Below are 12,915 nucleotides of genomic sequence, written 5' to 3' on the forward strand. Positions count from 1 at the left end.
GCTGATGTAACATTGCTTCCCTTTTTGCATATCATCAAAGCTGATGCAACACTGCTTGGTAAAGAGATCCCTTACCCTACAATGCACTGCACACTGCAAATCCTACCACAGTGCACATTGCAAATCCTTATGAGACTCCCTATTAAGGGCCAATTTCCACCCTTAATATACCAAACAGATACAAAACCTCCATAACAGATAATCAAAATCTGATTCTGAATGTTGATAATCTGACTTCTCGGATACACATTCTGATCGCGATACACTTTTCAATATTCACTATTCATCACCATTAACCTTATCAATGGAATCAGATAATTCAGAATACAGTACAGAGAATCAGATATACATAGGAAAAATCAGGTAACATCCTTTCATTGCCAAAGCAGAACTGTCTTCTACAGCAGCGCATTCCGATTCTCTCTTCCTTCCATGAATAGTTACATACCCAAAAGGTTCATGACTCTTCCATTCAAAAAAAGGTACAACTGACACCCCTTCATATCCCTTACGCCCTAAGGCTCAAACTAAAGTGATAAATAATCCCTAAGGTTATGCCTCTAACACTCCCTAGTCGGAGTGAAGTGTTGAATGCACTGTTAAATGAGGAAGAGCTGGTTAACACAAATGCTGGTTATTAGAATGCTGGTTAACACAGATGCAGGATTTTTGTCTTCATAGTCAGATTGACTACTTTCTGCCTCTTCAGATTTATTCTGAAACAAATCTGCCTTTCCTCTCTGAACTTTCAAAGCTTTAATCTGTTCTTCCAAAGTTTCTGAATCCAATTTTTGAATTGTCAGGGTATGTTTTTGCATTTCCACTGTACTCAACAATTCCTTATTTAACATATTCAGATTAGCTTCTGTTTCTGACTCATCCTTAATCTGAATCATGCTATAAGGTTTCTGCATTACCCCTTCCATCTTTTTCTGTATAGAGTTCCAAACCATATCTCCATTTTCCAATACTTCATTGACCAAATGATTCAAATCATTTCCTGTCAAGAATACTGCATCTACATCAACTTCATCTGAATCAACTGAACCTTTTAATTGATTCTCCACATCCTCCAACACCTTTAGTCTGTCCTTCAACACACCACATTCTCCCATTAACCTTGTGTTTTCTTTTGACAATTCAGTAAGCTCATTATCAAAGGTTAACTTCAGATCTTTTATCCATTCCCTCACTGTATTTGCTTTGATTTCTGCTTCTGACAGCTCCCTGTTCATCATTACAATGGTCTCTTCTTTTTCAATAATCTGACTTTTGAAAAACTCTCCTAATTCTTCAACTTTTTGTGACAACACATCAAAGTTCACAGTTTTGGCTCTTTCATCCTGCATCATAGACACCAATGCGGTATTTGAATCCTTCAACATCTGAACAGTCTGATTCAAGTTGTGAATATGAACTTGCTGTTTTTCAATGAACACAATAAGTTCCTGTAGTGATTTAATAGCCAATGAAGCTGTCAAATTCTCCCGATCCTTCTTATCCACGTTTAGTGAAATGTCCAAGTCTTCAATTTTCTGTTTCCCCATCAAAACATCTGATTTCTTCACTAAGTTAGTTTCAGGCTGTACATTTTGCTCCTCTTTCTGCTTTTTGCCCAATCTGATTGATATTTTCTTCACATGAATCCCCTGTACTTGGCCTTGCCTACTAATAGGTCTTTTCTGCAACTGACTTTTCAAATCTGTCCCCCATTCACCTGTTTCTTCAGTCTGAATCTGAGCTTCTGCTTTTTGCCCAATCTGATTGATATTTTCTTCACAGGAATCCCCTGTACTTGGCCTTGCCTGCTAATAGGTCTTTTCTGCAAACTGACTTTTCAAATCTGTCCCCCATTCACCTGTTTCTTCAGTCTGAATCTGAGCTTCACTCCCCTGATCCACAGATTCTATTTTCTGATCATGCTTCTGACTTTCAACTGCTGTCTCTGTCTTTATCTTCTTGGTTGGTGGTTCTGACTCATCAGGCACAGAAGTAGAGATAGAAGTTCTTCTACTACCCCCCGCCTTTCTATTTTTACCCAAACCAGAACATGACAATGCTAACTGAAAAGAATCCACTTTGGTCCCCTCAAAAATCATTCCCAGAATGGCTGGAATTTTGCTAGTACTAGATTGCTTTCTTTTGTCTATACCATGTACTTCCATAACTAATCTGTTGTACATGATATGTGCCCAATTGAACATAATGCCTGATTCTGCAGCTACCAGTAAACCAAATGTATCTTTGCTCATGTGGTCCAATTTCACCAGAAGTAAGATCCTCTCCATGAACCATGTTAGTTGAATTCTTCTATTTTTACTCTTAACCTTTTTGATTACATAATAGTTCCTGCTTCCTTCTGCAGCTCCAAACTCAGCAACCATTTGCTCATCTGATGCTTTGCTCCATTCTGTTTCTCCTTCCATAGGCAACTTAAAAACTTTGGCTAAAAACTCAGGGGTCACTTCCTTATGACAGGAAGGTACATCAGCTGACTGCAAATAGGCCAACTGAGTGGGTGCATAAATGTTCTGTTCATACTTCTCCCATGGCAATCTAGCATACTCAGTTAGCTTCATCTGCTCCAGCCATAAAACATTATCTTCCTGCTCAATATTCATCTGAATCTGAAAATCCTGTAAAGGATACATCAAATTCAAGGCCAAATCTCTCGCGGCATGTGGTTTCATTTCATAATTGGTAAGATCTTCCTCGCTAGCATCGGAGTCATTTGCATCAGCCTGTGGTAATTTCTCCTTACCACGAGCAGAATGCCGGACTGGCTCATCCGCCATCTTCTCTGGTGAACTGAATTTTCTCCTCATAGCGGGAAGATTTGGAAATAAAAGAACTCGCAAACAAGCACTGAGAACGAAGTAGAAGTATAGCAGAACGCACAGCAGAACGACACAGAAAACCTCCAGGAGAACATCAAGCTCCAGGAGTAGCGAATGAATCCTTTGTGTGCGAGTAGGCTCAAGTTCGAACAGCCGTTTGCATGTGCCAAACTTTTGAAAACCCACCTCAGCACGTGTGAAGACTTGACGTTTGCCATCATTTCTTATTCTCCTTATAATGCCCTTGTCACCCCAGTCGGTTTCAACAATAGAATAATAATACTGCCCTTCAAAATTAGAACATGAGATCGCTCCCACCAAGTCACATTGCACATCTCTAGTGTCGTGAAACACACTAGGCAAGAATTTCTTCAACCGGAAACCATTAACAGAAACCATTAACAGGTTTTTTAAGCAGAGTTTCCTCTAAATCGGATAAAATAAAGGTGCCCTGACCAATATCTTGAAAAATAACATAAGGTCCCACATATCTGAGTTTAAGCTTACTAGGATGCTTGCCCAATTTGGAATTGTACATCAGAACTAAATCCCCTTCCTTCAATTTTTTCTTCTTCAGATATTGGTCCAACCATGCTGACCTCCTATTCTGAATCACTGTTGCCACATAAGCACTATGAAACCTATCTTCATCCAAAGTCAATAACTGGTTTAATCTATGTTGCAATGACTCATCCTGTGTCAATCTGTGTTGCACAGCCACTCTCAAAGATGGCACAATGAACTCCATTGGCACTACAGCTTCCTTTCCATAAACCAATCTGAATGGTGTAAGCCCTGTACTGACTTTAAAAGCTGTTCTGAAAGCCCAAAGTGCTGAATTGAGTTTCAGATCCCAATCCTTCCTATTTTCTGCAACTGTCCTCTTCAAGATCTTGATCAAGATCTTATTGGTACTTTCAGCTAACCCATTTGCCTGTGGATGATATACAGAAGACATCTTGTGACTAATCATATGAGTTTCAGTCAGTACTCTAATCACCTTATTCAGGAAATGAACTCCCTGATCTGAAACCAGTTCAATGGGACACCCAAATCTTGTCATAATATTGTTGTACAAGAAGGAGGCTACACTCCTGGCCTTGTTATCCTTCAGAGCCACAGCTTCCACCCATTTAGTACAGTAATCTGTTGCAACCAAAATATACCTGTTTCCTGTGTTTTGTGCAGCTGGCTTAAATGGACCCATGAAATCCAAACCCCACTTCTCAAATGGGCCTAATGGCAAGACAGGGTTTTGAATCATCCTATCCTTGTTTTTAGGGTAACCATCCCTCTGACACTTCTCACAAGTCTTGGCTAACAAATGTGAATCCTTAATAACTGTAGGCCACCATAGACCACTCTGAAATATTTTTCTGCTGGTTATTTCACCTGAGAAATGTCCTCCAGCATCTCCTGTATGTGCCTTAGCCAACACTACAGTTTGCTGACTATTAGGAACACATCTTCTGAGAATCTGATCCACTCCCTTCTTATAAAGATACCCTCCAATGACAGAAAAAGTGCTGCTTCTAAGTACCATCTTCCTTCTATAATCTGATGTCATCCCTTTAGGAAACACTCCCTCTGTAAGATAATTCAACATTTGATCATACCAGTCCTCTGATCCAGTTGCCTGAATCTAAAACAGATCAGCATCAGGTAAATCATCTGAAATTCCCTCTGGAGGTTCTCCTGTCTCCAACCTGCTCAAATAATCAGCAACCAGATGTTCTCTGCCTGGCCTATGAACAATAGTATAATCAAACTCCTGTAGCAGCAAAATCCATCTTGCCAATCTACCAATTGGTTCAGGATTGTTCACCAAATAAATGAGGGCTTGGTGATCCACATGAATAACAATAGGATTACCCAAAAGATAGTGTCTGAATTTTCTTAATGCAAATATTACACCCAAACATTCTCTTTCAGTCTCCACAGAATAATTTCTCTCTGCTCTTGTCATCACTTTGGAGGCATAATAGACTGGTCTAAACCAACCTTTCTGTTTCTCCTACATGAGCACTGCTCCTACAGCTATATCAGAAGCATCTCCAAAGACATGGAATGGTAGACTCCAATCAGGAGGTTGCATAATAGGAGCCACCTGTAACATCTTTTTGAGTAATCTGAATGCTTTCTCCTGTTCTTTTGACCAAACAAACTGAACATCCTTCTTTGCTAGCTTAGTTAATGGAACACAGACATGAGACAAGTATTTCAGAAACCTACTATGCCACTTAATCTGTCCCACAAATCTGCTTAACTCCTTCAGATTAGTTGGTGCTTTAGCCTTCTGAATTGCTGCCACCTTTTTAGGATTCACCTGCATTCCTTCTTCTGAAATGATATGGCCCAGTAAAATACCCCTTTTAACTGCAAATGCACATTTGGCAGGATTCAGGCTCAACCTGGCCATTCTGCATCTTTCAAAGCACAATCTGAGATGTTTCAAATGATCTTCTATCTTTCCAAAAACACTAAAGTCATCCAAAAATACCCTCATAAAAGTTGTCAAATATGGAGCAAAGACCTCCTGATCCCATTTCTGAAATGTGGGAGGAGCATTCTTCAACCCAAAGACCATGAGATTACTTGCATAAACACCCCATTCTGTCACAAATGTTGTTTTCTCCCTATCTTCCACAGCCATAAGTATCTGATTGTAGCCACTAAAACCATCCAGAAAACTATACATCTGATGTCCTGCAATAGCATCCAGCAATGTGTCCTGAAATGGTAAAGGAAATGGATCTGTTACACTTGCTGCATTGAGTTTCCTGTAATCAACACAGATCCTGAGTTTGCCATTCTTCTTAGGTACCACAACTATTGGTGACAACCAAGTAACTTTCTCCACAGGATAGATAAACCCCACTTTCAATAACTTGTCCAGTTCCTCCTTGACAGCTTTGGCATAATTAGGATTCATCCTGTACCTTTGGGAGATAAAAGGAACAGCATCCTTTTTCAAATTAATCCTGTGCATACAAAAGCTTGGATCTACACCCTTCATATCAGTATAAGTCCAGGCAAAAATATCCTTGAACTCCTTGAGTAATTTTCCTAAATCTGTTTTAAACTGTCCCTGTGCATGGATACTGACTTTTACCATCTTAGGCTCTTGTTCAGAACCCAGATTCAGATCCTGTAGGTCGTCTTCTTGTACTCTAGCTATTTTGGCCATTTGTTCCTCAAAAGATTTCTCTGCCTGTAAGATCTGCTGAATATGCATCTTCTCTTCCTCCTCAGACAGTTGTTTATTCAAAACTTCCTCCGCTTCAGGGGCTTCCTGTTTAATTTGAACCTGTTTTTCAGAAACTGTAGATTTCCTTTGTTCCTTCAAGTTTTCCAAAATTCTGACAACATCAATGTCAAACACAGGTACAATTGATTCATTCACTTTGAGAAAAGCATCATCTTCATCATCCTCTACTTCTCCAACCATGTTTATACCCTGTGCATACAAAGCTCTAGTGTCTTTTGCCAAAACAACACTAGGTACCATATTCAGATGAACTTTCTTCTTTCCCTTCTTGATTGTTACCCTTGCAGCACCCCAATCCTGTTTCACTTTAGCTTGCTTGAACCAAGGCCTTCCCAACAGAATTGGATAGGGACTATCCCCTTCATCCATCTTGAGCACTACAAAATTTACAGGAAAGGTCAAACCTGAAATTGTGATTTGTTGATTCCTGAGTATTCCAAGAGGTTGGATCCTTCTCTGATCAGCCATCTTCAATTGAAATGGAGCTTCTTCCAATTCAGGGAGATTAAGCTTTGTATACAGGAACTCAGGTAAAATATTCACACCTGACCCTCCATCCAAAAGTGCTCCCTGTATTTCCTGATTCTGATAAGTCACAGTGATTTTAGGAACTTTATAGTCCACATCCTCAGCTTCAACTTGACATACATCAGGCTCATCAGCCTGGTCATCCTCCTCAGCAAGGCTTTTAAGCACCCGTCTTTTAAATTCACGCACTAGACTCAATATCTGATCCATAGTGACTGTGGTATTCTTCAGGACTTCTGATGTTATCTGAGCCTCCTTGGCTTCCTGTTGCAGAATCTCCTCCTGAATATCCATCTGCTTGCCTGTCTTCTGACCTTTCAAATCAATACTCTCATTTTTCTGCTTTTTCTGAATCAGATTCAGACATTCCTGTCTGACTTGTTTCTGTGTATCCCAAAAATGAGGGTTTTTCATCTCCTTATGAGAGACAACAGGGTCAGCAACATACTGTGCCCCTGATCTGGTGACTACAAAAAATGGTGCTGCCTTTTCAGGAACACCTTCCATCTACATATAGTTAGAAAATCACAATGATTCTGAAATAAACCATGCCTAGTTTTTTGATTCTCTTGCCACCTATCTTCAGAACTTTGCTTTGACTCTTCCACAATCACAACATTGGCCTGTGCAGGTCTATTCTGCTGCACTTGTGCAGGCTGTCTCTGATTATTGTATCTGATAATGGGTATCCCCCTTTCTTCCCTATGCTTGCACCACAGAGGGCAATTTGGACCTTGCCTGTGTCCTGTTTGATCACAGTAGGTACATGGATCTTTAGGTCCTTGCTGGTTGGGTGGCACCCAATTGTTCATTCCTTGAAATCTTCTGGGGCCTTCCCCTCCTCTGTTCCTGTCTGGTTCCACATCATTGGCAGCTGGTCCATTAGCTCTCTGTGCTGATGGTCCAGGATTTGACCTGTTATTAGGATTATACCAACAGTTTGCATCTGTATGTCCCTGTTTCTGACAAGTGTTGCAATAGGGTCTCTCCTTTTTAGTGAAAGTAGAGATTCCCATACTCTTCAATGTTGCAGCAATCTGCTTGCTCAAATTTTGCACCTTGGCTTTGGACTTACCATTACCATTCTTATCCTTCCTTGTTTCGCTCCTGCCTTTATGTTTGTGCTTCCTCTTCTTTTTCCTGCTTTTAGTCTTCCTGTCCTCAGTATCAGAACCCTCTGAATCTGAGTCTGAATCCTCATCTTCTGAATCTGTGTCTGAGTCAGTCTCTGAATCTGAATCTGACTCTGTATCTGAGTCTGAATCACTATCTTGTTTCTTCTTCTTTTTGTATTTAACACTTCCCAATCTTTTCTCTGCTCTTCTGGCAGCTGTCACCAATTCATTGAAGCCTCCTGCTCCCCTAGGGATGTTTGTACTTGCTACTGCAGTTCTGAGAGTGTCTCTCAAACCATTACAGAAATATTCCCCTAACATTTCATTAGTAAGTCTCTCTTCTGGTGCCAGCCTCCCGTTCAAGTCCAGGAATTGCTGTGCATAATCCTCCACCAGGAGCCTCTTTTGTTTCATTGTTTTCAGTTTTTTCAGGATATCAGTTGGAGTCTTCCACCTCTTGAATCTTGACAGAAAAGCTGTCTGCAAAGCTTGTGTGTCAGGAAAATGTGCTGCACCATACTGTATGAACCAGTTCATGGCCTTACCCTCCAGTGTGGTAGCAAACTGTTGCTTCTTCACATCATCCCCATACAATACTCCTAGTCCACTTGCCTCCCATTTTGTGCTAAATTGAGCTACATGGGCATCAGGGTCTTCCTTCTTGGATTCACCCTTGAATGTGGCAAATTTGACTCTGAGATTTGCTGGATTTAGAGGTTGTGCCATTGGTCCTAGTATTACTGTTGCTGCAGTTTGTTTCTTGATCACTGGTTTAGACAATGTTTTAAATTTCAGCTTCCTCCTTGTCTATTTATGAATCTGAGTTAGTGTCAATGCACCCAGGAATCTGTTTTTGTCTCTTTCTTCTGATCTTGGTGTGATTCGTACTGCCTGAACAACATGTTGCTGAGAATCCTCTGCATTTCCTGATCTCTGACTTGGTCCTGCCTCCTCAGTCTGGGCTTCCTGATCACTAAGATATCTGAGATCCAGAGTATCTACCTGACTGCCACTATTGGACCTCTGATGTGCCTTCTGTTTCTGTTTTTCTTCCTGTTCTAGCTTGGCCTGTAATCTGGTATAGTAAGTACCAAAACCCTCACCCCTGTACTTTTCAGCAGACATGCACTATACATCTGTTCTGTCATTAGCCCTATTTGCTGTTAGTCCCAAGGCAAGCAGTACTCACATCAATGACACACACAACCATAGGCCTTAGACCAAGGTCCTTTGCATTTTCTGGGTGCATTTGTCAGATCATAAGAGTGCTGAAATCTACACAAGCAGTGGTTTCCCCAAAATGTCTGCCAGGCAGCTTCAAAGGGCTCCTTTGGGAACAATTTGAAATGTTTGAACTTTGCTTTCCAGACCTGCCCCTTAATTTTCCTGATAACTTCCCCAGGTAAATTAGGAAACTTGGTTTTCAGAAATACCTGATTATAGATTTCGATTTCCTCTTGCTCTATTTTCCAATGTCTGAACTCCTGAAGCAAGGTTTGTGCAAACTCTTCGAATTCTTCCTCTTCCGTTGTCCAATGTTGATATTCTTCAAGCCAAGTACCCATTCTTGCCCGTCTTCAATAATTCAGAAACTGTGGGTATCTAATTCATTCTAGTCACCGGGCTTGAGAAAATAACAAAGTTGATTAACAAGCATAGGTTCGCAAGGATCCACTGTGCTGGGATAAACACGGGCTGGTTGACGGGGTATGAAGCTATTGGGATGATGGTCCTAATGGGGCCAATAAGGTGCTACCGACGGGTTGGTGAGGCTGAAGAAGAAGCATGAAGATGATTTTGATCACTAGGTTGCTCTCACAATCTGCAACCGGAGATTCCAGGTTCGACCCCCTGGCAGGATTGCCAAGTGTTAAGGGCCAATTTCCACCCTTAATATACCAAACAGATACAAAACCTCCATAACAGATAATCAAAATCTGATTCTGAATGTTGATAATCTGACTTCTCGGATACACATTCTGATCACGGTACGCTTTTCAATATTCACTATTCATCACCATTAACCTTATCAATGGAATCAGATAATTCAGAATACAGTATAGAGAATCAGATATACACAGGCAAAATCAGGTAACATCCTTTCATTGCCAAAACAGAACTGTCTTCTACAGCAGCGCATTCTGATTCTCTCTTCCTTCCACGAATAGTTACATACCCAAAAGGTTCATGACTCTTCCATTCAAAAAAAGGTACAACTGACACCCCTTCATATCCCTTACGCCCTAAGGCTCAAACTAAAGTGATAAATAATCCCTAAGGTTATGCCTCTAACACTCCCTAGTCGGAGTGAAGTGTTGAATGCACTGTTAAATGAGGAAGAGCTGGTTAACACAGATGCAGGATTTTGTTCAAGCTTCACAAGCATGGACACTAGTGTATCAACAGATGCAAGAGTCAAACTTGGAACGTGCAAGATAACCTCCTTGCCACTTTCTGGTGCAACTGATCAGGCTGGTACAAATCATTCTTGTGAGGAGCTCACAATTTCTTTTCAGTCTGTTTCATCACAAGCCCATTGCATTAAAACCAGTCCTCCTTCAAGGAGTTTTGAGTTTTCAGAAACTTGAACTATGTAGCCCTCTTGACATTTCCAAAAAAAGTTGTGGGATAATGTCTTCGTATTGCTTCTGTGAAGTTAAAGCTCATTGGACTCTTTCCAATGCTGTAGCAGGCTCTAGAATGTATAACTGGAAAAGGTAAAACCAATCCTCCAGGCATTTCAACCTCAAACATATACTTGGCCAAGCTAGTGAAGCGTGATACAGAAGCACTGATCCTCCTTTGTAAACTATCAATACACAGGGTAAGGCATAAAATTTCTTTGCCATATGTCCCACTCCAGTAAGAAAACAAAAATGATGGCCAATAATACAGGTGATAAACTTCCTACGTTGAACAACACCCAACTTTCTTTGTTGCCGTGGCATCATTACTGTGAACACTAATAGGTTCACCTTGCCTAGGACCAGGAGCAGGATCCTCTCCCACATCAACAGCCTTCTTGCTCACAACCCTATAGATTTGTGTAAGTATCTGAGTAAAAGCATTCTCTACATTTATTGACTCCAAAGCAGATGTTTCCATGAAGTACAAATTCTCTCTTTCTGAGAATGCTTGGCCATCATCTGTGGACACAGCTCTCAGGTGCCGAAGATCTGACTTGTTTCCAACAAGCATTACCACTATGTTCTAGTCAGTGTGATCCCTTAGTTCTTCCAGCCACCTCTCAACGTTTCCAAAAGTAATATGCCTTGTAATATCATAAACTAAAAGTGCACCAACTGCACCACAATAATATGCACTTGTAATTGCTCTATACCTTTCCTGGCCAGCCGTGTCCCAAATCTGAGCCTTGAGCACCTTTGAGTCGACATGGATGCTGCGAGACAAACCTGGGTGTTGCAAGGGCTCGGCCAAGTTACCTGAGCTCAGATGGAAAAGACACAGGAAACTTGGCTGTTTCTGTCTGGCTCACAACAGAGAAAAGCACCTGTGGTGAGCCTACATCCTCCTTTGTGTGACCAGTATTTGGAAGCCTTCAAAACTCCAGTAGGTTGTGCTTTTTTTTTTTCACTTTCCCAGCTGCCTTTTCAAAGACAATATTTGTATTCAGACCCTCTTGCTGGTTTTGAAACAAATCTGGAAGCCTTTGCCATTTCAATGGATTTCTGCACCTTTGCCCTCCTGTTAAGAAGGCTCTACACACGAGAAGTTCAGAATGTCCCCACTCCTTTGCAGAGGGATCCATCAGAAAATTGGGAAGCCTTCTTCAGTTTATGAGAATTCCAGATCTCCATCTTATCCTCCATGTTGGCATCAGGATAACTCTGCCCCACAGGCCTTCCATCTCTAAGCAGTGATTCACCATCCGGTTGTGATATTGTCTCACGTGATGATAATGCTCTTTCCTTTGCAGGCATCTCAAGACTTCCTGGTACCTCACTGCTTGGGGATGACAGAGGCCAGCTTTCAGAAGCTCATGCAATTCTACCAGAGGGTGCCTTCTTTCCTTTCTGAAGATGCGACTGTAAATCTTGAGGAGCATGATAAAGTTCTAGCTATTTTGGCAGATGAGAATCAAAATGCTTGTGCTTTGTGTGGCGAACTCCACACCAATGTTGGACTTGGACTCGAGACTGAACTCGTTGCGTGTGAAGCGTGAAAGGAGGTTGGCCAAGATGGACTACCTACACAACTGGGCGCTTGCACTATACGAATGGGGAGTATTCAATTGCTCCCGAAGTTGTAGAGGCTTCCCTTTGCAATCATATATAGAATTTTCCCCAACCTGGAGGTGCAGATTCTGTTGGTTTGCTCATGAGAGAGCTAGAGCACTAATAAGAGATATGTGGCTAGGAAGCGTCAATTTTCAGAATGCAATACTGCTTTTGAGCTGTAGACAGCAGGCGTAGTAAAGCTTTTTGCTATGGTCTTCAAGAAAGCTGCCATCCCCCTATGGTACTCCATCACTGCCCCTTTCTTACAGCTCCTGTGTGTCTTCCAAGAAAGCTGCCATCTTTGCCGGTGTACCTGAAAAGTAGGGTTTATTGTTGGAAAATGAGACTAGATTTGGGGGAAAGGAGAGAGAAAGGAAGGATCTAAAAACTAAGCTCTGATACCAACTGTAATGAAGGAGACCTAGAAGAGAAGGAGAGAAGGGAGAGACTGCAGAGAGGAGAGAGAAAGAGGAAGAAGATGAGAGAAGAAGAGAGAGAAATACTAGCAGAAGAGAGAGAAAGAGGAGGGAAGCCATGAAAGCTAGAAGGAAGGATAAAAGGAGCAAAACTGAGTAGAAGAGACATGCAAAAGAGACATGCAGAAGAGAAGTGACTGAAAGGGAGTGACGGATCGAAGGTTGGACTTGAGAGCTATGGCAGGAGAGCAAGAGCAAGAAAGGGAGAGACTAGAAATTCGAACTCCAACAGTCACAATGTGTGACCGGGCCTTCCTTTATTCAAACTGTCACTAAAAGAATAAAGAATAAAGTGACGGTGATGGGTGCCTGCCACCTGCAGTATGCAGTGGTGGTGACTGTCAATGAAGTAATACACGGGCGGCTAGGCAGAGGCGCCTTTACCCCCAACAACCTCCCACTTAAAGGCGAATCTGCCCTAGTGAGGAGTGAAAAGAAAAAGAAAAAAGAAAG

General features: G+C 41.5%; 1 pseudogene; it reads right to left on the minus strand.

Moving 5' to 3' along the window:
- Positions 1-9,851: 9,851 nt before the first annotated feature.
- LOC148024408 (ras-related protein RABA1f pseudogene) lies at positions 9,852-11,689 on the minus strand (annotated as a pseudogene).
- Positions 11,690-12,915: the final 1,226 nt, after the last annotated feature.

This window comes from Lygodium microphyllum, chromosome 15 (assembly GCF_053477565.2).
Source record: "Lygodium microphyllum isolate KBCC chromosome 15, Lygodium_microphyllum_v1.1.10, whole genome shotgun sequence".
Lineage (NCBI taxonomy): Eukaryota > Viridiplantae > Streptophyta > Polypodiopsida > Schizaeales > Lygodiaceae > Lygodium > Lygodium microphyllum.